The 27,061-nt window shown below is 40.0% G+C and overlaps 1 long non-coding RNA gene across 1 annotated transcript; it reads right to left on the bottom strand.

Moving 5' to 3' along the window:
• Window positions 1–9,761: 9,761 nt before the first annotated feature.
• LOC141822438 (uncharacterized) lies at window positions 9,762–11,395 on the bottom strand. Its single transcript, XR_012601259.1, has 3 exons — window positions 11,382–11,395; window positions 11,224–11,284; window positions 9,762–9,865 (listed from the first exon to the last, which is right to left on the bottom strand). It is a non-coding gene; the product is annotated as an uncharacterized LOC141822438 (long non-coding RNA).
• Window positions 11,396–27,061: the final 15,666 nt, after the last annotated feature.

Here is a 27,061-nt window from a genome sequence, read left to right on the forward strand (position 1 = left end):
CTATAATGCAGAAATACCGTAGTAATTAAAATTATAACTCAATTGAACGATCTCTCATTCCGCTGTGCCTTAGCTCTGGTCGTAGCATCAATGTGTCTAAATTCGATACTGGTCGGCTGGGTAGCTAAATGTGATACAGTCTGTCTCCATTATGGCTGAATCTGACTCTGAGATACTGATGTCGGAAACTGAGGCTGCTGAGATGGTAACAGGTATGACTGAGGCATTGCTGATAGATAATGCTATGAATGGTAATGAGTCTCTGAACCAGTAGGGCATTGGAATACTGTTGGTATAGCTACCTGGTCTCGAAGATGATAGGTAGCTAAACCAACCTTCTCCGCATCCATACAAGACATATAATCAAAAGTATTGGTAAGATTCCCCAGCCAAAGATTGATTCACTTTATTTCACGGGGAATCTTGGTTGGAGAATCTTACAGATACTTTTGAGTATATGTCTTGTACGGATGCGGAGAAGGTTGGTTTAGCTACCTATCATCTTCGAGACCAGGCAGCTATACCGATAGTATTCCAATGCCAGTGGAGATTTGCCAGTATATGCCATCTCATAGCAGGAGGAGTTATTTTGTTATTTTACTTCGTATGGTTTTTGGATGTGTGGTTTTGGATTTATATTCGTATCGGTGAATAGTTGTTATAACTCTAGTTGTGGAGTTTTTGTGCGCATATGTGGTTTTGGATTTATATTCGTATATGTGGATTTCGTTGTTGTTATAATTCCACTTGTGTAGTTTTCTATTATCGTGGACTTGTAGAGTTTGTTCTTTGTTTTGTTGTGATGCATATCAGTATGCTTTAAGGTTTGTCGTTTATACATGTAGTATATCATTTGTGGTTATACATAGTGAGTGGTCATGTGGGCCTTTATTCATAAGTTTGGTATTTTATATACTTTATAGTATGGGGTTTGTGGTCGTGTGGGTCGTATGTTAAAATGTATTCAGGAAAGTTAAATTGTTACAGGGGAGATGCTGCTGAAATTTTTCGGATAGTAGTCTCTCAGGACGTGACACGACATTCGGACAGCGGGTCCCAGCAACAATCTCTGCGTTTTGGTAGTAGCTCCGGCGAAAAGGGAGTTTCTCCAGCAAACCAACAACAGCTTCGGCGAGCCCTCTGGCCAGTGACAACTCTTCACAAGGCTTCGACAGTCGGTAAGGAAGCAAGGGAGGAAAGCTTCGGTAACTCAGCAAGGTCCGGTGATCGGGAAGAAGGAAGAATAGCAGCAGCCGGTTCTCTCTCGTGATCAACTAGAAGCAGGGACGCGTGGGAAGAAAGGGAAGTGCTCTGTTTCTTCGATCACCCTCTCCAAGCAGTCGACGACCTCATTTTAAGGAGTAGAACCTTAATCTCGTCGGATTCCCTTTCTTTTTGCGCGATGTCAAATCAGAGGAGGAGATCAAATCTCCTTCCTTCTTTGCGCGAGGGTCGGTCGATCGATGAGATCTTCTTCCAATTTTGCACGCAGCCGGCGAAGGAATTTCTTTCCCCTTTTCGCGAGATCTAACCGATTAGGATTTGTTTCCCGATTTGTAGGTGGCATTCGACGATGAGAAGCGCGGTCACGCACATGAAGAAGAAAGCGAACCAGGGAGAAAAGGGTGAACCGGTTTAAGGGTTTCTTAAATCGGGTCCAATTCTGGTTTGGTTCAACTTGAATCGGGTTTGGTTTGTTTCATAACCAAAACATTTGATTTAGTAACCAAACGATCTTCGATTTAACTCAAACAAGTTTTTTCATTTCGTCTTCTCAAGACGAAACCTGTCATTGTTTCTATTTTGCCAAAATATCTTCCATCATGAACCAAACCAAGTTGGTTCAATTTTAGTTCAAAACTGAATCGTTTGGTTCAATAACCAAACCACGTCTGATTTTATTTATTTCATTTTTATAAGATGAAACCCATCATTTTGCCTTTGTCCGGTCTAATCAAACTTCATTTTTCTTGTAATGAGAATCCAATTCTCAAACTCGTTTTAAGTCCCTTTAAAAAACGTGCGTGTGTCCCAATAGGTTTCCGATTATGTTGGCCATCTAGAATTAAATTACAGATCGATTATGAGTGACACCTAGTAGTCATCATGATCCCCAATTAACCAAAAAATCAACAACTGATTCCAGAATAATTTCTAAATCCCTCAGCAGCTATCATGAAAAGTGTCTTCTTTTTTTTATCGTCTTATACCCTCTTGGTTCAGGACATAATCTATGTGTGTCAGTCCCCACTAGGTTAACTACGTTACACCCAGTCCAAGCTTGCTTTCTTGTTCTGTGGATTTAAGTTACTCGTACATGTGTCCAAGAGTGTCATACTCTTGACATACGATGCTTTAGCCAAAGACTTTCAATAACAATCCTAACAAGCGGCCGCAGGATGTACATTTCTTTTACAAAGAGCGATGAATCCTCTGTGAGTTATTCAAACACCTTCAAGCACTTCGACATATACCCAATCATCCTGGGTCCACAACTCCTCGGAGATGTTTGCTTAAGATGTCAAAGTATAACCCTCCATGACCAAGGTGACTTGAATACCGCAAGTCTAAGGAAACTCGCACTTAAGTTGCACTGAGATCTTCATTGACATATGTATAAAACCATATGAAGTCTCACGGCAGGTCACTCTAATGAACTAGTTACCTTTAACAAACATCCACGTTTAACTCTCAACATCCAATATTTCCAGCTAATGAGAATAGTTGCTTGGTAAACCAAGGAGTTTAAAACGTGCTAGACTCAACAGAATTGATGATGTCCGTGTTCATCAATTCATCGATTAGGGATAATTTTAATACTTTCATAATTACACATGTAGAGATGCTCACAAGTTATGTTCCAATTACAAATTCTCTCATGCTATGAATTGTATTGTCGATATTCAGTAGATAAGTTTAAGATCCAATAAAATACATAAAAATATGCACTTAATAGTGAATTTCATTTATTTAATAAATAGTACAACTGTAAGACGATTGCCTTAGGACACCTCTCAAAACATAATAGCATCAATAACCTTACTGATGTGAACCCAAGGAGAATGATGTCTCAAGAACTCACACCAAATTAAAGAAAGAAGAAAACTCTAAATCGATATGATGGATGAAAAGAGCCTTGACCCAATACTGAAGAAAGCACAAACCTTGATATAGAGATAGAAGACACCACAACTTTAAGATTGAGGTTGATAAATCCTTGAACACCATAAGAGGATGCCATGTGAAGAACCAACAATTGAGAGCCTCACCATGCTTTAGATTGAAACAAGTCAAAAGATTACATGCATGGTTGCCATCCCATTTATTTATAACTATAGAGTGAGCTAAAAACTCTAAAAGGCTAAAAGAAAGCCTATTTAGAAAAGACCTATGCAGACTACATAGATAGTTTAGACTTAAGTCACAATTACAATCCAAATAAAGGTAAAAATTGAGCCAAGAAAATATAAATGAACTTAAGAGACTAATTAAGCTTATCTAAGGCTTGAATTAGATTTACTAAACCGAATGACTTGCTCTTAATCAATTCTACTTCAATTTTAACTTTGGCCTTAACATTTTCAATTAGTACATTAAGTGCTTAATCTTTTTAGCAGCTCTTGTAATTAAGCCTCCATTGATGCATAATGGATCGGTCAACATCTAGAGTGGGATGCTCCTTTTATTCCATGGCTTTAGCTTGATCCCCATCATAAGCTTGTTGAGCCACAATTTGATCTCCATCTTAAGTCAGACTTGTAGGCATTATCATTGATTCGAGTAATGACTTGAAATGACCCAACTCCTCGTGGATACAACTTAGTACGACATTTAGTAAGGAATCTATCCTTTCTCATATGAACCCAAACCCAATCTCTAGGTTCAAAAATCACTCTCTTTCATCCTTTGTTGGCTTGTGTACTATATTATTCAGTCCTCTTTTCAATTTGCAACTAAACTTCTCATGCATTTACCTCACAAACTCGGCTTTTCTTGTTCCATCTAAACTAGCACGCTCAGAGATAGACAAAAGTGACAAATCCAAAGGAGTTAAAGGGTTGACGCCATATACCACTTTAAAAGGTGAAAAATTAGCAGTAGAATGCACAAATTTATTATAAGAAAATTCAACATGTGATAAATAATCTTCCCAATCTTTTGAATTCATTTAAATGATAATTCGTATTAAAATAGATAAAGTTCGATTTACTACCTGAATTTGTCCATCTGTTTATGGATACTAATTATAAAAATAAAAGTTTTGTTCCCAACTTTCCCCATAATGTATTCCAAAAGTAGCTTAGGATTTTGCATCATGATCTGAAACTATGTTCCTTGGCACTCCATGAAGCCGTACAATCTCCCTAAAGAATAGATCAACATATGGTTAGCATCATCTGTTTTCCTGCAAAGAATAAAATGAGTCAATTTAGAAAATTTATCCACGACCACAAAAATAAAATCCATACCTCATTTTAACCTAGGTAATCCTATAACAAAGTCCATGAAAATATCAACCCAAGGTTCACTAGGAATTGGTAAATGTGTGTACAATTCATGAGGTAAAGATCTAGATTTTGCTTACCTACATGTGATACACTTCTCACAAAACTTGATTACATCTTGTTTCATGTGAGGCTAAAAGAAATGTTCAACCAAAACTTCTAGAGTTTTTCTTAATCCAAAATATCCCATTAGTCCCCCACTATGTTCCCTCAATGAACAATTAAGCACATAAAACATATTCACCCTAAAAAGAAATCCTTCATGCCTATAAAACTTCCCAAATGCAACATGTTCACAAACATCAAATACATTTCCAAAGTCAGGATCATTAGAATATAGATCTTTAATGTATTCAAATTCTAACAATCTAGTGTTCAAGTAAAGATCAAGGTGCACCGTCGAGACAAAGCATCTGCAACAGTGTTTTTCATACTTTGTTTATACTTCATCACATAAGGAAATGTTTATACTTCAACGATTCATGATCAATGTAAATGACAAACTTTTTAGGCCACAAGTAATGTTGTAAGTCTGCTGCGACGTCTCCAATGCCCTCACACACACATCTCCTTGTTATATTGGAATAGTTGAGAGTTGCTCCACTCAACTTCTCACTGAAGTAAGCAATGGGTCTCATATCCTGTATAAGCCTAGCACCTACCAATACTAGAAGCATCACATTCAATTTCAAATGTTTTAGAAAAATCTAGGAGGACTAGTGAAGGAGCAAAACTTAGCTTTTCTTTCAATGTGTTGAATGCTCTCTCTTGCTCCTCTCCCCACTTGAATGACTCATATTTCTTGATGACTCCTGTTAGAGGAACTGCAATATTAGTAAAATTAGGAACAAATAGTCTATGGAAGTTGGCCAAACCATGGAAGCTCCTCATTTGGTTGATTGTTGCAGGTGTTGGCCATTCTTGGATTGCTTTCACCTTTTCCTATGCATTTAGCACTAACAACAAAACCAAGAAACACAACTCTTTCCACACAAAAGGAGCATTTTTGAAGGTTAGCAAAAAGTGTTTCTTCCTTCAACGCTCTCAAAATAGACCTTATATGTGTTACATGCTCTTCCACACTTTTGCTATAATTGAAAATATCATCGAAATACACAACTATAAATCTTCCTATGAAAGCATGTAAAATATTGTTCATCAAACGCAATAAAGTACTGAAAGCATTAGTTAAACCAAAAGGCATTACTAACCATTCATATAAGCTATGGTTGGTCTTAAAATCAATTTTCCATTCATCACTTTCCTTCATCCTAAATGATATCCACTTCTAAGGTCAATCTTTGTGAACACACAAGAACCTTATAACTCATCAAGCCTAGGAACTGGGTAGCAATACTTTACTGTTATGTTGTTGATGGCTCAACAATCAACACACATCCTCCATGTCCTTTCCTTCTTAGGAACTAGTAACACCTGGACTACATAAGGGCTCCCGCTTTTTCGAACTTACCTTTGATGTTTCTTTGCTTCCTCTATATTGCTTCGATATGCAGGTTGATTTGGGTGGATGCACTGGGTATGAAGTCAATTTGATATTCAATTCCTCGAATCAGAGGGGAACCTCTTTGGGGAAAACATCGTCGAATTCCTATAAGAGAGAAACAATAGAACTTGGCAAAGAATCGTTAAGGTTGTTAGTGCTCAAGAGTGCCTCCTTATACAAAAGTATAAGTGGCAATTGTTTTAAAAATGAAGCTCTTTTGATCTCACTTTTTTTTTCATAGAAGCTATCTTCTTTTCTTTGTTTATTTTCTCTCCATTCGTAGTTTACTCAATTTTTCCATCTTTCTTTTCAATTTTTTTTTACTCTTTTCTCTCAATTTCTTTTCTCTCTTCTTTTTATTCACTATTTGTAATTTCAGCTGATCCTCTACAACTTATCTTGGGGTACAAGAGTAATAGGTTGTCCCACCCAAGTAAAGAAATACCTATTCGTGAACCCGTAATGTGCTACCTTCTGAGTCAGTAGTGCCAATTTTCCACCAAATCAGTACTTGCCTCACTAGGGAAACTCCCTCCATCAATAATAATGTTGTAAACCTTGTTATTTACAAAGTAACGAATATGAAACAAGTTATCCCTTTGGTCATCTTCTTCCTTCTTAGCTTGCAGATTGAGAACTCGACGTTCCGACAGCGGGTCCCGGCAACACTCTGATGAAATTTAGCTTTGGTATTAACTTCAAAGCTTATTACAAAATGGAGGAGAACCCATGAAAAGCTTGTTGCAAGAAAGAGGAGAAAACATGAAGCCTTTTTTCATTATCTTGAAAGTAACCATACAAGGTGGTTTTATTACATGAGAGCCTCTTGAACATTGTGGACACATGAACGTTGGAGCATTTAAATGCATTAATGGGTTCCAACATTCAATGTTGGACACATGAATGTTAGAGCATTTAATGCATTAATTCATTAAATGCATTTAATGCACTTCATCATGATGAATTGAAGGGTCCTCCTTGTTGCTTTGTCTTCTTGCATTTCTTTGTCTTCTCGCATGATAAACTAGATTTGACTTAATCTATAATTATTTGACACCTTGAACTTTAACACACTCGATGTTCCAACAGCGGATCCTGGCAGCAATCTCCGCGTTCCAACAGCAGCTCCGGTGAAAAGGGAGTTTCTCTGGCGAACCAACAGTAGCTCTAGCGAGCTCTCCTGGCTGGCGACAGCTCTTCACAAGGCTCCCACAGTCGATAAGGAAGCAAGGGAGGAAAGCTTTGGCAGCTTAACAAGGTCCGGCAATAGGGATGAAGGAAGAACAGCTGTCATCGGTCCTCTCTCGCGATCAACTGGAAGCAGGGACGCATGGGAAGAAAGGGAAGTGCTCGGGTTCTTCGATCACCTTGTCCAAGCAGCCGACAACCTCGTTTTAAGGAGCCGAACACTAATCTCACCGGATTCCCTTGCTTCTTCGTGCGGTGACAGATCGGAGGAGATCAAATCTCCTTCCTTCTTTGTGCAAGGGTTGGCCGATAGACGAGATCTTCTTCCAATTTTGCTCGCAGTTGGCAAAAGGGATTTCTTTCCCCTTTTCGCGAGATTCGGCCGATCAGGATTTGTTTCTCGATTTGCAAGCGGTGGTCGGCGATGATAAGCACGGTCGCGCACATGAAGAAGAAAGCAAACCTGGGAGAAAAGGGAGAACCAGTTTAGGGTTTTTTTAAATCGGGTTCAATCTGGCTTGGTTCAACTTGAACCGGGTTTGGTTTGGTTCAATTTGGTTCATAACCAAAACGTTTTATTTAGTAACCAAATGACCTCCGATTTGACACTAATAAATTTTGTTCGTTTTGTCTTTTCAAGACGAGGCTCGTCATTACTTCCATTTCACTACAACAAATTTAACTTTCCACAGCACGCCATTAACGACGCACAATTATAGTGTGCTGTTAATAATAGTTTTTATGACACACCTAATAAGTGCGCTACAGATAATATATTATATTTTACAATTAACAACGCACAAATAACAGTGCACTGTGAATACTATTTTTTGCAGTGTGCAAAAATTATACGCTGTTAAAAGGGATTAAAAAATATCATTAACAATGCGCGTAGATGTATGCTGTTAAAAGAAGACCGTTAAAAAAGATTAATTGATAAATTTTTTCCCCAACCCGCTTACGCTAGGTTTTCCCTGCCGCCCTCTGTTATGCGAGTTCCCCAGATAGCGCTCGCCTGCGCTCGCCTGGCCGCCCTCTCCCTTCCGCTCTTCTCCGCCTGCGAGGTTCCCCTAACCGCGCTCGCCTGGCCACCCTCTCAGTTCCTCTCCACGCCCTCTCTGTTCGTTTTCGCTCCTCTCCGCCCGCGAGGTTTCCCCGACCGCGCTCGCCTAGCCGCCCTTTCCTCTCCACGCCCTCTCTGCTCCTATCTAACCGCCCTCTCCATTCCTCTCCAGGTGATTGAGCTCAGATTCTCCTTCCTCTACAACGTCGCAGCTCATTCTCCGTTTGTGCTTGAGTAGGAAACCCTCTGTCCGTGCTCCTCTGGCCATCCTGAGTCCTTCGACCGTTCATCCTGACATGTGGCCACACACTCGCCGTTCGTCCTGAGCTCCTCCGTCCATTCTCCTCAGTCCTGTTGCAGCAGCAATCCTCCCCTTGCAGCAGCAATCAAAGGTATAGCTTAAGTGTTGATTTCGTATTTAAAGGATTTTATTACATGTTTTAGGGTTTGGCATGTTGTTGATTTTAGACTATTAATTTTAGGGTTCTGATTTTGTGTTTTTAGGGTTTGCCATGTTGTTGATTTTAGGCTGTTAATTTTTGGTGATGATTTTGTATTTTAGGGTTGTAATTTCGTTGTTTATTTTTGTGTATTTTAGCAATGGATTGTAATTTCATTTTAGGATTGTAGTCATTTAAGAAATGGATAAAGAATGGATGCATTTGCCTTCAAGACTTGTACCAGAATATGAAGAAGGTGTAAAATACCGAATATTAGGGGTAATTTATAAATAAATTAACCCTAAATACAATTAATCCTTAAGTTAATTAAATGAAGTCAATTTAGAACCCAATTTAAAAGCCCAATAGCCCAAGTTAACAAGCCCAATTAGAAGACCCAATTAGCTATTCATGGGTTAATGGGTTAAAGGTTTTTAGGCTTAAAGTGGAACCGGATCCGGTAAGGCAAAGTTAAATAAACACGATTAGTGTTTGTTCCCAATCGCGATCCCATTTTCTCTCCCGAAGCCACGACCTCCCTATTCTTCCTCGATCGCGAGTGGCGCAGCACCATCGGAGACTAACTGTTGGGTGTGGTGAGCTACAGTGGTCGTCGGTGGTTGGAGGGTACGCGGTGCACGCACGGGTAGCTGCACGCGGTAGCGACGGTCAGACGGGTGCCGCGGATAGACGGCGATCGAGTGGAGGATGTCACGACCCGGAAGATAGTCGTCTGAAAAAAATTCGGCAGCACTTCTCCAGTATTACTGATAATTTCCTGAATACAAACACATATAATAAGGCCCACACGGCCTATCCATACTACACAATATGGATTGAGACAAGTAATGAAAGTAAAAGTGACCCACACGGCCACATACACATCCTACACAATGCATAAGGAATACTCGTAAAGTAACGAAAATCCAAAGTTTCGTAAGCGGAAACATAATAAGTACAAGTACGATATCACGAATAGAAAACATGCTATAGTTTCGAAAACACCGAAACGAAATCAAAAATCCGATGGTGCAGAAATGTAAACAAGTCATACACATGATACCACAACACCCTACAACCATGTCCAACACACACACAAAGTCTTCGTCGTGAGATGGCATAGCTGGCAGATCCCTGGCATCCTCTGTAAGCTCCTACCTGATATCTGGGAAGACAGAAAAATCCCAGGGTCCAAAGATGTGAGTACAAATACTCAGTGGGTAATACAGAAAGTGCATAAACAAAGTAAAAGCAAGAGGATAGATACATACCAAAGGTCAACAAGGTATCAATAAAGTCTCTACAGATAATAAAAAACTAACATGGATCTCATGTAATGCACCATATGAATGACATGTCAAACACAGTGCAACAGTCAAGAATCAAACAAGTAGACAATCAAAATGCAGTATCAGTGCGGTCCAATACATATATATCATGCATATGATATGCATATGCATGATGCAACTGCCACACTTACTACAGAACTCGTGCAAGCATCTGAGTGTGGGAATGTTCGGCATCCGGGGTTCAGTACTCCGCGCCCTACAACAAAGTAGTCCGGTGATCCAAATCGGGGATCAGTGCTCCGCGTCCGGTGATCCCATAGCTATGATAAGCTACATATCTTATGGTCGATATCTGTCCTCTAATACTCATCACTGACGTACCAACCATGTACTCTCCGAGTACCACCCCTACCCGGTGTCGAGGCAGATCAACGACTTAGCTGTGTACTGCCATACAGCCATCGACTGCGTACACTGCCATACAGTCACCATCACAGCGATGGAAATAGGGTATGATAACCACCTATGTAGATATACAACTAAAGTCATCTACCATCACGATAGACCCACAACATTGGGATTTACAATCGTTATCATGCATCATGATGAGATGCTCAAATCATAGAAATCAGCATCTACCATACTAATCAATAAGCGTAGGTATAAGTCATGATGATCTCAGGTATCATAAGGAAAGAACCATATCAATAAGGATCATAGATGTCATATCAATGATAGAGACAGTCAAGATTAACAATCCAAGATCAACAGACAGAAGGTCAAGCATGATATGAGCATGAATAACATAAGCAGTATACAAATAACAGGCAGGGATAACAACAAGGTAACAAATTACAAGAACTGTGAAAGAATCATTCACTAGAAATGGAAAGAATTGTTTTGATCAAATACAGTAAATTACCCACTTGATAAATCGCAGGTCAAATCCTAGAACCCCTAAAAATATATCCTCGTATAATACAAAGTCCTACAATCGCTCAGGATCCTGCAAGAAGAATAAAACCATCCTAATTAACCTAACTACACAACTCTAATAGGTAAATCCTAATCTAATCACCAAGAATCCTATTATAATTCCTAAAATAATTTGACTCAACCTAACCTACAATAGATCAATTCTAAGTAACCTATCTAAATCAATCGGAAACCCTAATCTAATAGCACCACCAAATCTAATGAAACAAAGCATGCAAAACTAACCAGCCATACTTACCTCAAATCTAATCAAAAACCTTTGCCCTAACCAAGCTTCGGTTCTTCCAAGATCAAGATTGCTGCCAGAATCAATTCCCAAAGAAACCTCAACAACTGAACAATCTACCAAAATAACTGAATAGAGCAAGAATTCAAGCAAGAAATTAGGAAACTCACCTTAGGTAGAGCTCATGCCTTAGGATCTTTTGCCATAGCTCTAATCCATCGGATCCCAGCAAGTTAAAACACGATACAATCCATCAGTAGCATCCAACTGATCAAAGCAAAATCCTACAAGTATTGGTTCAAGATCCAAACTCATGAAATCCGGATACATCCTAAAGAACCGATCTAACCAGATTCAAGACTTACCAAATCAAAATCCATAGCATCCCTAACTCAGCTCCAATCGGCAGCGGCGAACCCTGAAGAAAGGAATCGTTCAGCGGCTTGATGAATAAGGGAGGCGGCGGCATTGGTTGGCAAGGGGTGGCGACTCAGCGATCAAGAATCTGTAGTGAAGAGATAGAAGTCAAACTACAATGGACAATGGTTCACTGCCCTAGAGAGGAGATCAGAGACAGCTTGCCCACCCTCAACTTCTTCGGCGACAACCAAGCTAGCGAAGTGGCTGTGACCTGATGAAGGTGGCAGAAGAGGCGAATCTAGGGCGTGAACAGCAGGAAGATGGTGGCTCGCGAAGTGGAGAGGCTGCTTCCGGCGTGAAAGAAAGCTTTGGCGCTGAATGGCGACTGGAGAAGGGAAAGAAGGCTTCGGGCGGCTACTCAGCTCCGGAGAACGGCGACGACGGAATCAGGGCGATGGCAGAGAGTGCACAGAGAAGAAGAAAGTCGATCGCGATAGGGAAGAGGAGGAAATCGCGGCTTCATGGAGGAAGGAGTTGGCGTCGGTGCGTGAGAAGAAGGAAGAAGCTGTAACGCATGAATCGCGATTTGGGAGAAGATGTTAACGGTTTTTGGCTTAATGAATTCCCAACCGGATCTTTGGGTTAAAATCCAATAACATTTAACCTACAACCCTATCTCTTAAATGGGCTCAATTTTGGGCTTTATTTGGGCACAAGTAATGGCTATTAATTGGTCTCTAATGGACTGATTCATTTGGCTTAAAATAAGGATTAAATGAGCTCATCTAATTAGCTTATTAGTTAGGCTAAAGGTTTATTTTAATTAGGTTACCTCATTAACCTCAATTAAAAACCCAAATCCTTTATTTATTAAGCCTTCAATGACCAATTAACCCTTTAAACCTTGTTAACCAATTAAGGTTATTTATGATTAACCCTTAAATTTTCTGATATCTTATAGAGGAAGATCGGTAAGTATCGATTGGTTAAGGTTCTTTGGTTTGAACTTGATTCTTGAGCCTAGATCTACGGTTTATCAGGTTTTTGAGTGTTGATTTGGGATTTATTTGAGCTCACGACGGTGAACGGTGATTTTTCCTCTTCCTGGTGAGATCGCAATTGGTTCCCATTTCCGCCGACGACACGAGTGAATCAAGATCTCTTGCCTTGCTTCTCCGATTCCAAATCTTGATGGAGTAACTGGAGACTATCATCCTCCATGTATCTTCGTTGAGCGCCTCTTCCATGCCAAACGAACCTAAAACAGGGTGTTCGATCTTGGTGGTGGCGACCAGTAAACAGAGGATTGGGCTGATCAATCTAAGGTAGGGTTAAAATTCCTAGTTCATGGTTTTGCGTTAATGATCTAGTTTTATTAATTTGATTGTTGTTCGATCAGATTGGAGGAGGATCAGCGGCGGGTATTGATCTGAGGAACCAGTGGCATTCAATCCTATTGGTGGTGAGTTTCCCCATCTTGAATCTAATTAGGCTTTGTTTTCATCAGTGGATTGTAGGTAGATCAGGAGTTTGGCTCCTATTCAATTTGATTTCATAGATTGGTTCTGTTAGAATCGGTCCTTTGAGGATTAGGGTTTGTTATGAAGTATAAATGCTTGAATCGGTTTGTCTTTGGTTTGGCAACAAATCTGGATTCATCTGATTAAAGATATGTTGTATTGTTTGGTAATGAGTTTTGAATTTTGATTAATAATAGTTATTAATCTGTTGGATATTGTTGTAATTAGACATTGTGGTTTTGCTAAGACCCATTTAGATTGTTTAATAATCTAAAATCAACTAAGCGATTGTTAACCTTAGTTTGAGTCTAACCAACCATGATTAAGCTGGTTAAGGTTGGATTGATTAGTTTAGATTTAATTAAACCTGAAATCATTTGGGTTAATGAACATACAATTAATTAATTAATTAGTTATTACAATTAATCAATTAATTAGTTAACTTGTGTTAATAGAAACCTACTTGGTTCCTAGCGTGGATTTGAACTATCATCCTACTAGTTAGAATGGGTTTATGAACCTAATATGGGTTATCCTGGATTTGATTAAATATGAAATTAGTTGTATTAAATTATTAATACAATTAATTGATGGTTTGATTAAATCCTGATAATCACAATCCAACAGTTAGATTGGTCTAACCCTAAATGAGATTTAACTAACTCTATAATTGATTAGGGTTTCTTGGTGATATGACTTTGCATTTAGGATGGTTTTACTCTTCTTGTAGGACCCTGAGCGGTTATAGGATTTTCGTATTATACGAGGACATATTTCTGGGGGTTCTGGGATTTGACCTACGATTTATCAGGTGGGTAATTTACTGTATTTGGTCAATACAGCTCTTTTTCATTTCCAGCGCATGACTCGTTTACAGTTCTTGTAGTTTGATACTTTAATTCTATTTTTGTCTGTTAATTATATACCTCTTATGTTACTCCTTTTCATACCATGCTTGACCTTATGACTGTTGATCTTGGATTATCCTTTTTGATCATTGTTTCTATCCTGGAGTATCATATCTGCGATCATTGTTAGTTATAGTTGTTCTTTACTTATGATACTTGTGATCATTAGGTTTTTATCCCTACGCATGTTGATTAGCATGGTAGATGCAAATTACTGTGATTTGAGCATCTCATCATGATGCATGATGAACGATTGTAAATCCCTTGTGGGTCTATCGTGATGGTAAATGACTCTAGTGGCATATCTTTATAGGTGGTTATCATGAGGAATGAAAAATAGCTCGTCATCCCGATGCGAGGAATGACAATAGCTCGACTACTAGGAGAGGGACTTTCATTCTTCCCTTTCTTTCGATACCTTTGGTATCTCCTCTTTCTATATGATATTTTTATCACCTCTAAATCTACAACTTCAACTCCCTTTGAAGCCCAAGCTCCAGGTTAAACCTACTTTCTCTCCCCTCCCTGAAGGGTTCACCCCTATTGAACTCCCCCCCTATTTATATTTATCAATTAAAGCTAAATTTGACATCCCTCTCTTCTTCGAGGCTATTACTATAGGTGAGCCGTAAGGCGACTAATGAAATAGCTCGACTACGAGGAGAGGGACTGAACTTACTTATCTACAATTACCCTCTTGGAGGTCCTTTCATTCTTCCAGTTCAGATACGATACCTATAGGAACGAAATTGATATCTCTATACTTTTCTCTACCTGTCATTCCTAACGACCCTAAACCTTCAATCGACTGACCTCAACCCCAGTTCTGCTGCCTGCCCTTCACTCCTTTGGTCTGGAGTTGAGTGCATATGTCTTAGTTCGGTTCCCTCTCTTTCCTTGCTTTCGTTCCCTTCAGTTCACTTCCCTTTGTTTTATATGGTATTTCTTTGGTTGCATTTCTCCTAGGAGGCTTACTATATATTTCTTCCCTTTGTTCTTTTCTAACTTCACTTTCGTCTGCTGCCCTTGCTGCTATTGACTCCTCTCCTGCTCCAAACTCATCAAAAGGAGCTTCTCCAGTCGAAACCCACTGAATCGATTCATTAGTTCCTTTCTGTTCGGTTCCCTTCCCTTTGCTCTGCATCCCTTTTGCTCTGCATCCCTTTGGTTGCATTCCATTCCTTACTCTCTTTCCAGTCGTTCTGTTCGGTTTGGATTTCTGGTAATTTCTTTTACCAGTGAATATTTCCGGAAAAGAAATACATATAGATGAAAGAGGGGCTGCCAGGCGGTTGCCCCTCTTTCATCCTCCTGCTCAAGGGGATCCCCGATAGGATATCCCCCAGGATAGGCTCGAGCGTATGCGAGAGGAATCCGTAAGGATATGCTCGCCACTATACTGGTAATAATTTAAGGGTATCCTCGATAGAGCTCGCAACTATACTGGTAATAATTTAAGGAGAGGAGAGGGGCGACCATAAGGGAGAGGGGCGCCTGATAAGGCGAGGGGCGCCAAGTTAGTAAGTTAGGGAGAGGGCAGTAATGCCCATACTTCTATAGAAGGTAAGGAAAACCCAAACCCCATCTCTAAATCGTACTTAAAAGGAGAGGGCGAAAGGAAATTTAAATTTTAATCTACAACTTCACTATAATATAAGTTCATCAAATTTCTCTACCTCTACGCCAACACCTAAGACCAGTTCATCTACCTCTGTAAGGAATTAAATTTATATCTCTATACTGCTCTCTACCTTCGCTCCTCTTACCTGTCTTTGGTTCCAACCCCTCAACTTCAACCCCTTCTCTACCTGTCTTAGGTATATCCTAACCCCTCTTACCTGTCTTTGAGTAAGGAAAGAAATTTATATCTCTGTACCTCTATTTCTATATTCAATTCCCTAAATCCCCTCTTAAGGAAGGGAAACTTCAAACTAAACTGGTGCAGGTGCCCTAACTCTCAGAGGTGGAACTACTCCTACTTCAAATCCGAAAGTCAATTCATCTACCTAACTCAAGAGGTCTCAATTTAGATTATATATTCTATTTCTTTTCAACTCAATTCTACTCCAACTGCGAACTCATCAAAAGGCTAAGCTCCAAACTCAGTAGAAGCCCAAGCGTAAGGTCAAAACCCCTTCTCTGTAGGACTCCCTATTCTACTCTACAGGAATCTCTATCCTGCCCTCTACAGGTAAGGCTATTTTAATGAACTCAAATCCTGCCCCTGTCTTTGGTATACCCTCTACTGGAAAGGTCATTCCTTCTCAATTTATCTCCCGGATTAGTCGTAAATAGCCCCAAAGGCTATTTCTCTCCTCTGCGTAGCAGAGGTACTTATATTATATACAGGCGGATTAGAACTTAATTATAGTAAGTAGGGCCTTTGGGGCTATTTATCTCCTTTGGTTTAGGCTTAGTCGTAAATAGCCCCAAAGGCTATTTATCTGCCCAATATATATACAGGGGTAGCAGAGGAACTTATATTATATACAGGCGGATTAGAACTTATATTATGAATGCAGGGCCTTTGGGGCTATTTATCTCCTTTCTATTTCTTTTAGGTAAATTCGGATTAGTCGTAAATAGCCCCAAAGGCTATTTCTCTACTCTGCATAGCAGAGGTACTTATATTATAGTAAGACGGATTAGTTTACGCCTTTGGGGCTATTTATCTCCTTTCGTAAATAGCCCCAAAGGCTATTTATATGCATCTGCGTAGCAGAGGTACTTATCTTATATTATATACAGTTAGTCTACGCCTTTGGGGCTATTTATCTCCTTTAGTTTATAGGCTCTTTAGGACTCCCAAGTTCTGCTGCCTACCTTTGAAGTCTAACCCCTCTCTTTGAAAGAGCTACTTCCGCTCCCTTGGAAGCCCAAGCTCAAGACTTATCAAAAGGCTAAGCCCAAGCATTTGGTGAAGGTGAAACCTCCTTTCTTCGATTCATTAGTTCCTATCCCTTCCCTTACTCCTTTGCAGTCGTTCTCTTCCCTTACGATCGAAGTCCTTTCCTTGCATCTGTTGCTTACTCCTTTCAAGTCGTCCTTACCTTCCCTTTGGTTCGAAGAAGTCAGTACTGCACTACCCTTGAATTTCGTTCCTGTTGTTGTATTGTATTTTTATTTCCTGTAATTTATTTTACCAAAAAGATAAATAGCCCCAAAGGCGTAGACTAACTATATATAATATAAGATAAGTACCTCTGCCACGCAGAGGCATATAAATAGCCTTTGGGGCTATTTACGACTAATCCGAACCTTCCGGAAAAAGATCTCATTTTAGGAACAAGGGGCGGCCAGGCGGTTGCCCCTAAGTTCATCCGAAAGGTGTAAGAAGGAAGAAATCTGAAAGCACCTAAACTATAGAAGGGAAAGGAAACCTCAACTTATACTCCATCTTCGATAGAAATTTGAATTTCAAACCCCACATCTATACTTCTCCTCTCCTTGCAGTCGTTCCTTTCCCTCTTACCTGTCTCCACTTTTGGTCTCATCTACTGAACTCAATTCCCTTTACTCATCAACTTCATTCCTCTCTCTGCAGCTATCTATGGTGCATATTTCTATTTATATATTCTATTTTTATGAATTAAATTTCACTAATTTATTTATATTTTAGGCAGGTGGAACAACTCCATACTCAGTAGAAGTATCTCCTACAGGTGGAACAACTCCAAACTCAGTAGAAGTATAAGCTCCCTTCCTAGTAACTGGAACTTCCCTTTCTTTGGTTGCATACCTCCTAGGAGCTGCCCCTTCCCTTTGCTCTGCATCCCTATACCTGTCGTTATTCAAAACGTATACTGATCCTGTCGTTCAGTTCCCTTGCATCGGTTCGGTTCCCTTCCCTTTCTTTAATATCGTATTTCTTTCGATGCATTCCTTGCAGCAGTCGATCGATTCTCCTTGCTTTCGTTCCCTTCGGTTCTCTCCTTTGCTGTCGTTCAGTCTTTGCTTTCGATCTCAACGTTGCATTTGTTTCTATCTTTTCTTTTACCAGGCATATTTGTTCTGATAGAATTTCATCTATATGAACGAAGGGTTGCCTAGTTGGTAACCCTGATGTTAATTCCTAAACTATAATAGAATTGGTACTGAAAGCACCTTATATAATAGAATTGAAAGGAAAGATCAAACTAATCTATTAATCTTAATACTCAATTGAGCTATCTCATGCCCCTATTTCTATATTAAATTCCCTAAACTCTAAATCGACAACTTCTACTCCCTTCTTTCGAGGTCCCTAGGAAAGCTATTTTAATCTACAACGAGTATAGAGATTGGGCCCTCCTCTAAAGGAAAATTGAAATCTAAATCTGCTGACCTCTACACTTACTTAAGAGAGCTCTCGTAACTCAAAACCCTCAACTTCAAATACGAAGGGCTTCCCCTTTCTCTATAGGACTCCCCAAATCAATCTCTATCTTCTATTCTGCAATCCCAATCCGCTAGGAAATTCAAATCGCTACTTCTCTTTAGGAACTGACCTCAATTCCCTAACCCATAAACTATAGGAATGCCCCTTACCCCTCTCCCATATCTACGATAGTCATACCCCTATCACCCCTCTGCTCTACAACCCCAGTTGAAATGCCTCTCCTCCCCTCTTGGAGGTCCTGAACTTACTTATCTACAAGACCTAGAATTATCCTATCGACTTACGATAAATGCCAATCCCAATCCCTATCTTTCTATTCTGCAATGCCAATCCCCTATCGACATACTCAATTGAGCTCTCTGTCCCTCAGTCCCATATCTACGATAGTCTAACCCCTCTACTACAGATCTCAAAACCCTAAGCTATGGAATTCCTCTCTTCTCTCTTACCTCAACTTATCTACCGTCAGTACTGTCTTCTCCTTGGATCTGTCGTTCCCTTTGCATTCACTCCTTTCCTTGGATCTTTTGTTCGGTTTGCTTTTGTTTGCATTGCATCTTTTGTTCGTTGCATCTGTTCTGTTTGCTTGCATTTCTTTTACCAGGCATCTGCTCGGAAATCCAGATCTATATGAAAGAGGGGTTGGCTAGTCGACAACCCCGAAGTTCATCCTCTATTTGAATTGGTATTGTTTGAAGCTCTCTCTACTCAATTAAATCTACATTCAACTCCCCCTGAAGGTATTCGCCCGAACTGGCAATCCTAATTTGAGTAGATGTCTATTTCTATAAGCTATTTATTGAAATTCAATTCTACTCCAACTCCTAACTCATCAACAGGAGCAGCTCCAACTGACCCCTCTTCGAGGTCTTAAAAAACCTCTCTACTACTCCCTTCTTCGATTGACTCCTCCCCAGCTCCAACTACTGAATTCAACCCCAGTCGATTCCCCAGGCGCTACTTCTACCCCCGTTCGGTTCCATTTCTTTGGGTACTCGATTCCCTTTCGATTCATTAGTTCGATTCCCTTCTTCTACGACACCCTTTCGGTTCCCTTTCCGGCTAAATACAAGGCTCAAAACCCATACCCTAGTCGATGAGCTATCGATCCAATTTTCAACTGATGGTCAATTTCCAACCCAAAGGCAACCCACTCCAGAAGCCCCTGGCGAAACCCTTGAATTCGCGAACACTTTCCGACCACCGACACTTTTGTCGTATCTTCTTTTTATGCATCTGCTCATTCCAGAAGCCCTAGACCAAAACTCATCAAAAGGAGATGCCCCAGCGGAAGGTGCAACTGAATCAACCCTCTTGGGAAGCCCCAGACCCTTCTGCTGCAGCCCTATACCCTTCGGTGGTATCCTTACTCTCAAAACTCCCTTCTTCGAGGTCCTGAAAATAAGGAACGAAATTTATACCTCTCTAGTTCTCTATACGACCTATAGGATAGAAATTTAAATCTACAACTTCATTCCTCCCCTTGGAAAGGTCACTTCTACCCTCTTACCTGTCTTTTGACTCCCTAAACCCTTCTCTTTAGCCTGCTCCAACATCCGTATTTTCATTTCCTGAATCCGACCTTTGCATTGACTCCTCAGGTGCCCTCTTTCTTCCATTCCATTGACTCCTCAGGTGCCCTTTGGTCTGCTGCCCTTGCTGCCATTCTCAGCTGCCATTTCTATCGATTGACTCCTCAGGTGCCCTTTCTTCAGTTGCCCCAAGAGGTGGAACTCCAGGTGGAACCCTCTTCGCATACCTCCTAGTAGCTGTCCGTTCCATTTCTTGGATTCCTTCCTCAAGGAAGTTCATCTACCTCTCCTCTTCGGAATTCAATTCCCTCAACTCTTAATCTACATGTGGGACACCCGTAGAGTGAATGGCTTGCTGCAGCGAACTTACTTAAGGAGGGCACGCAATTATACTGGTAATAATCTGCTTTTGGGTTAGTTTAGGATGAAAGGATTGATGGTTGCGGTTGTTCCACCTTTAAGTAGTTAGAGTATATATGCTTTCTAGTTTAACAAGAAACCGGTGTATGCTCCAATCGTTGCGGTTGGGGTATAGGTAGGGGATTCAAGGATTGGGGAGTCCTCGATTGATTGGGGAGTCCTCGATTGATTGGAGAGGCCAGTATCCAGTATACCAGAACGGGTTAGTTTGATCTTAGAGGAGTGAAGAGATTGCGTATTCCAGGAGTGAGGGGATTGCGTACGATTAGAAGATAGCGAGATCCAGTTCCCATGTTGGAGGAGTAAGGGTATAGAAGGAGAATGAGGGGTGCGGGTCCATAGTTTATGGTTGTGCCCTCTAAAATTCATATAAATAAGTTCCCGCAGGGTCCTATGACTTTTATGAATTGGAGGTAGCTCCACCATCACCGGCAATTGCTGGATTCAGGGATTACAGTATTTGGGTATTACAGTAAGTAGGATACCATGAAGAGGGTTAGTTTATGATGCCAGGATTGGAGAGGCCAGGATTGATGGCTGTGACGTATCCTTACCGGACGGGATTGGTCCACACCAGTGTCCCACAACTCCTTCAATTCCTCCACAAGGGGTTCCAAGTATACATCTATATCATTTCCTGATTGCTTTGGGCCTGGAATCAGTAATGTTAGCATAAGATTTTCCTTCGCCATGCACATCAATGGAGGAAGGTTGTAATTAACCAAAATAACCGGCCAACAACTATATCTGAAACTAAGGTCACCAAAAGGATTAAATCCATCCGTTGCAAGACCAAGACGTAGATTTCTAGGATCCGATACAAAAGTGGGCCACTTATGATTTATTGTATCCCAAGCTACTGAATCAACTGGATGATACATCATATAATCTTGAATTTTATGCTTGGAATGCCAAATCAAGTCTTCAATCTTTTCTTCTATTTTAAACATCCTTTTCAATCTAGGTATCATGGGAAAATATCAAAGCACCTTTTCTGGAACTCCTTTACGAACTTTAGTAGTGATTTTGTCAACCTTCCATCTTGAGGAACCATACTTTGGGCATGAGTCCAAATCTTTAAGCTCCTTTCTAAATAGACAGCAATCGTTTGGGCAAGCATGAATCTTCTCGTATCCTAAATCAAATGGTTTCAACAACTTTCTCATTAAGTAAACATTTTCTGGAAGTGTATTTTTTTCTGGAAGCACGCCACCTAAGATCTTAAGAAGCTCATTGAAACTCGTATTAGTGTGTCCATTAGTAGACTTATAATTGTATAATGTGACAACTACTAATAACTTTGTGTAAGTTGTACAACCGGGGAAAAGAAGAGTTTCTGCATCTTCTAATAAATCAACAAACTCATAGTCTTTTGTTTCAGACATAATGTGTCCAGCCTCTTCTTCTGCTACAAAGGCATCTCTATATAAGTGATATGCCTCTCTACTTTCACCCTCCTCTTCTTGAACTCTTCTTGAACCACCTCACTTTGAAATTGTGATGTATAAGTTTCACCATGGAAGACCCAAATAGTGTAAAAAGGATCTATCTCCTTCATAATTAAGTGCTCGTACACTTGTCAAAATTCATATGCTTCTTATTTTGACAATGCTTGCAAGGGCAAAAGATTGTTTCGCGTGTTTTGGCATAGTTCCTAGCTTGTGCAAAAAATTTTTAAACCCCTTCTGTCATGACCCGGGAGATAGTCGTCTGAAAAATTTTGGCAGCACCTCCCCAGTATCACTAACAATTCCCTGAATACAGACATATAATAAAGCCCACACGGCCTATCCATACTACAAAATATGGATTTAGACAAGTAATGAAAATAAAAGTGACCCACACAGCCACCTACACATCCTACACAATGCATAAGAATGGAATTCTAATTCTACACAACAATTAAGGAATACATTCGTAAAGTAACGAAAAATCTAAAGTTTCGTAAGCGAAAACGTAACAAGTACAAGTATAGAATCAAAAATAGGAAACATGCTAATTCTCAAAATACTGATATGAAATCAAAAAATCCAACACGGTAGAAAAAAAAACCAATGATACAAGTATACCACCACATGCTACAAACACATCCAACACACACACACAAAGTCCTCGTCGTGAGATGGCAAGGCTCAAATCTCCTTCTCATCAAAGTCTTCATTTCATCCCAAGTGTTGATAGGATGCTCTCCATACCTTCTTCTCTCCTTTTGCATTAGATCCCACCAAATTAAAGCATAATCAGTGAACTCAAGGGCAGCCACCTTCACTTTCTTTGCATCATTGTAGTTGTGGCATGAAAAGATTTGCTCTATTTTAATTTCCCACTCAAGATATGTGTCGGGGTGATTCCTCCCTTGGAAGGAAGGTACCTTGACTTTTACACCTCTTAGATCATCTTCATGTCGATAGTCTCTACCTCCTCTTTCATGTCTTCTTCCCCCTTCACGCCTCCTTTCTCTTGGAGAACCATAGAATAGGTCACTTTCTTGATGAGATTCTTCATGATTAGAATTGCCCCCATGGTTAGAAACTCTTGCTCCTTCAAGTCGGTCCATCCTTTCATGTAAGCCTTCAAGTTGTCTTTGAAGCATCCTCTCAAAGTGTTGAGTAAGTGCCTCCATTTGAAGCTTATTAGGATCTTGCCTAGGGGAATTTTCCCCATTCATGCTTGCAACAAAAAAGATGACAAGGAAAATTACAAATGAATTGTTAGAAAGACCTCACCACTCACCTCACGTTGTTGCACTCAAATTTATCCACTCAGCTTCCTTTATACGCTCTTAAGAAAAGAACCTTATCAATGATTTTTCTCAAGACAACAAGTAGACGATCAAATGAGCAAGAAACCAACAAGAAAATATGAGTATAACAAGAGAAATAAATGGATAGAATAAGAAATTCAACAACGATCAAGAGCAATGAGAGGAATATTGGGTCCTTTAACTTCACAAATCCTTTTTTTTGTTTTTGATTCTGCCCAGATTTTTTTTTTCGAATTTTCCCTCTTTTTTCAGCTCTTTTTTTTCGAGTTTTGGACCCAAATAGAGAAGCGATAAATAGAGATGGAGAATGAAAACACCAATGGAACACTAAAGATGAGAGATCAACAAAGATGAACAAAAACAAAAAAAAATGAACAAGAACAAAACATAAACCTGAAAATCAAGGAGCTAAGGCTCTGATACCAAATGATAAGCACCTTGGATCGTGTTGATATTCAGATGTAGGTAAGGATATTGACGCCACACTCAAGAAAGATGAGAAGGTGAGTGATAAGTCATGGGGGTTTTGATTGTCACAAGTTGCCTTGATAAGATCTAGATTAGTTCTTTGCCTAAGAACCAAAGGAAGCTCTCACAATAGAGAAAATTTTGATTTCATTCAAACTCAACATGCCTTAGCCATACAAGAGTTCTCCTATATATAGACTTAGTGGAGGTTGAAACATTAACCTCTACCACACTTCCCACTAAGCTTTTAATATCCACTAAGACCCACTATGCACTAATTATGCACCATTATCATGCATGCATGCATGCATGACATTTATTTCTCACAATTCCCTAATACTAGGTTAGGAACTCTCAAAAAGCATTAAAAATCCACCAAAAGACATCAAAAGTTACTTCAGAAAATTTCTCCAAAAATACCTATGAAAATTAGACACTTGTAGCCCTTGAATGCATCTTGGATCATGTAGATTTGAGCCTTCAAGTTTTAGTTTCATGTTGGCTCAATTTCACTTTCAAGTTGAAGGAATGTGATCCATTTAGTTGTTGCCTCCATTGTGCATTGATCCTCCTTTTCCTTGAGCTCCATTATTAAGCCTTCCAAAGCTTGCTTCATTCTCTTAGTCTTGGATCTTGTCATGGGTCCTCCAATTCCCTTCAATGCCTCTTCCTCCTTGACTTTGTCTTGTAAGCTTGTATCCCCTCCTAGGTCCACATCATCTTCTGTCCGTGGACACATAGACTTCGAAAGATGATTGATAGGTATGTAACCTTTCTTGGATCCAAGCATGCCAAACCGTTTTAGCACTTTGTTTATATATGTAAAATATGAAAGACCAAGCAACCCTTTTGATCTATCTCTATAGATCTATCCCAAAGATATAGGTCGCTTCTCCCATATTTTTTTCATGGAGAACCTTTTGGATAACCATAATTTAAATGATTGTAGAACAAATACATCGTTTCCTTTTAGTAATATGTCATTAACATATAATACTAGGAATATGATCGCACTCCCACTAACTTTCTTGTACATACAAGGTTCGTCGAAATTTTGTGAGAAATCAAACTCTTTGATTACCTCATCAAAATGGATATTTCAACTTATAAATGCTTGTTTCAATCCATAAATGGATTGTTGAAGCTTGCATACTTCACTTTTATTGACGGATACGAAACCTTCCAATTGTATCATATACACATCCTCAGATAGATTCCCGTTAAGGAAAGTTATTTTTGTTAATTTGAGAGGTGTCCTAAAGTGATTGCCTTACGATTATAATATTTATTGGATAAATAGCAATTCACTATTTGAGTGCACATTCCATATGTGTTTGATTGAATCTTAAACTTAAATACTGAATATCCGTAATACGATTCATATCGTGAGAGAATTTGTGATTGGATCACAACTAGTGAGCATCTCTATACGTGTAATTATGAGCGTATTAGAATTATCCCTAATCGAGGAATTGATGAGCACGGATGTCATCGATTCTGTCAAGACTAGCACGTTTGAACTCCTTAGTTAGTCAAGCAGCCGATCTCACTGCTGTCGACATTAGATGTTGAGAGTTAAACGTGGATGCTGGTTAAAGGTAACCAGTTCATTGGAGTGACCTATCTTAAAACTTCATATGCTTCGATATAAATGTCAATGAAGATCTCAATGTAGCTTAAGTGTGAGTTTCCTTTGACTTGCGGTATTTACACTTATACTTTGACATCTTAAGCAAGTATCTCCGAGGAGGTGTGGACCCAAGATGATTGGGTATAAGTCGAAGTGTTTGAAGGTGTTTGAATAGCTCACAGAGGATTCACCGCGCCTTGAAAAAGGAGACGTATACCTTGCGGCCACTTGTCAGGATTGTTACTAAAAGTCTTTGGCCAAAGCATTACATGTCAATCGTACTGTACTCTTGGACACATGCACGAGTAACTTGAATCCACAGGACAAGAAAGCAGCTTGGGCTAGGTGTGATGTAGTCAGCCTAGTGGGAACAGACACATAGACCATGTCCTGAACCAAACGGGTATAAGACGGTGAAAGGAACGAGACACATTTAATTGGAGCTGCTGAAGGGTTTAGAAAATATTCTAGAATCAATCATTGATTTTCCGTTCAATTGGGGATCATGATGAACTACTAGGTGCCACTCATGATCATTCCGTAATTAATGGTTAATTATGGACAGCCAACATAATCAGGAACCTATTGGGTCACACGCACTATAAGTTCTCTGAAGGACTTAAAACGAGTTTAAGAATTGGATTCTCAGAATAAGAGAAATAAAGTTTGGTTGGACCAGACAGAGGACAATATGATGGAATTCATCTTATGAAGACGAAATGAACGAAACTGATTTCGTTCAAATCAGGGATCATTTGATTAGTGAACCAAATGATTCACTTTTGAACCAAATTAAACCAATGTGGTTTGGTTCATGATGGAAGAAGTTTTACCAGAACAGAAAAAATGAGAAGATTTGTCTTGCGAAGATGAATTGAACAAAATTAATTTGGGTCAAATCGGAGGTCGTTTGGTTATTGAACCAAGCGAACCAAAAATGAACTTGGTTTGCTATAGTGTGGATCTGAACCAGTTCAGCCCGGTTTAGGTTTTCGGGATTTGATTTTCTTGGTTTTTCGGATATGAAAAATCAAGAGGGAATAAAATCTAGGGTTTTAATTAAAATCACTGTAGCCCACTACAGTGTTTATATAGTATCGCGCGAGAAGGGGCTCTTGTAGCTCTTCTCCACCGCGACACAAACCCACCCCGTGAAGCCGCCTGTTCACCCGCGACGCCGCCTGCATAGGGAAACCTAGGTCTGCCGGCTTCCTTGTTCTTCCTGCCTTGCGCGACGCCGACTCTTCCCTGCCCTACGCGTGACGCCGATTCTCCGTCGCGGCAAAACAGAGGACCATCATGCACAGCCCGTCACCGACACTTTGGAGTTGGACAGTTAAGGTTCCCGACGCCGACTTCTCCACGGTCAAGCCTGTTGCCGGCTGCGACCCTGCTTCTTGTTTGAGTGGAAACTGCCAGCTTCCCTTCTGTTTTTGGAGGCTGCTGGAGAAGACACGCCGGCCACAAGCGTGAGATTGAGCCCGAGCATCGTTGCATCCTCGTGTGGGTGATCACTGGAATCAAGTGTTTCATTCCTTGCTTCCTCTGTTCTCGGCTGCGAAGGAAAGGGATGAAGACCTCTTCTTCCAAACATGAACCGAAGGAAAGGGATGAAGACCCTCTTCTTCCAAACAGAACCAAAGGAAAGGGAAGAAGACCTTCTCTTCCAAACCAAACCACTGAACCCTTGTGTGGGAGAAGACTCTTTGATTATATTAGGGTTTTACGATCTAGATTCGCTATTCGATTTTGGAAATTGTTTTTGGTTATCAGATAGATTTTCGATCGTTGGTCAATTTCGTGGGAGCTTATGAAGCTTCCAGAAATTGCCCCATCATTGTCGGAAAGAGTTTCAGATTAGTTTGTCTTA

This window comes from Curcuma longa, chromosome 1 (genome assembly GCF_044706935.1).
Source record: "Curcuma longa cultivar G26 ecotype Majalengka, Jawa Barat chromosome 1, ITB_CL_G26_1.1, whole genome shotgun sequence".
Taxonomy (NCBI): Eukaryota; Viridiplantae; Streptophyta; class Magnoliopsida; order Zingiberales; family Zingiberaceae; genus Curcuma; species Curcuma longa.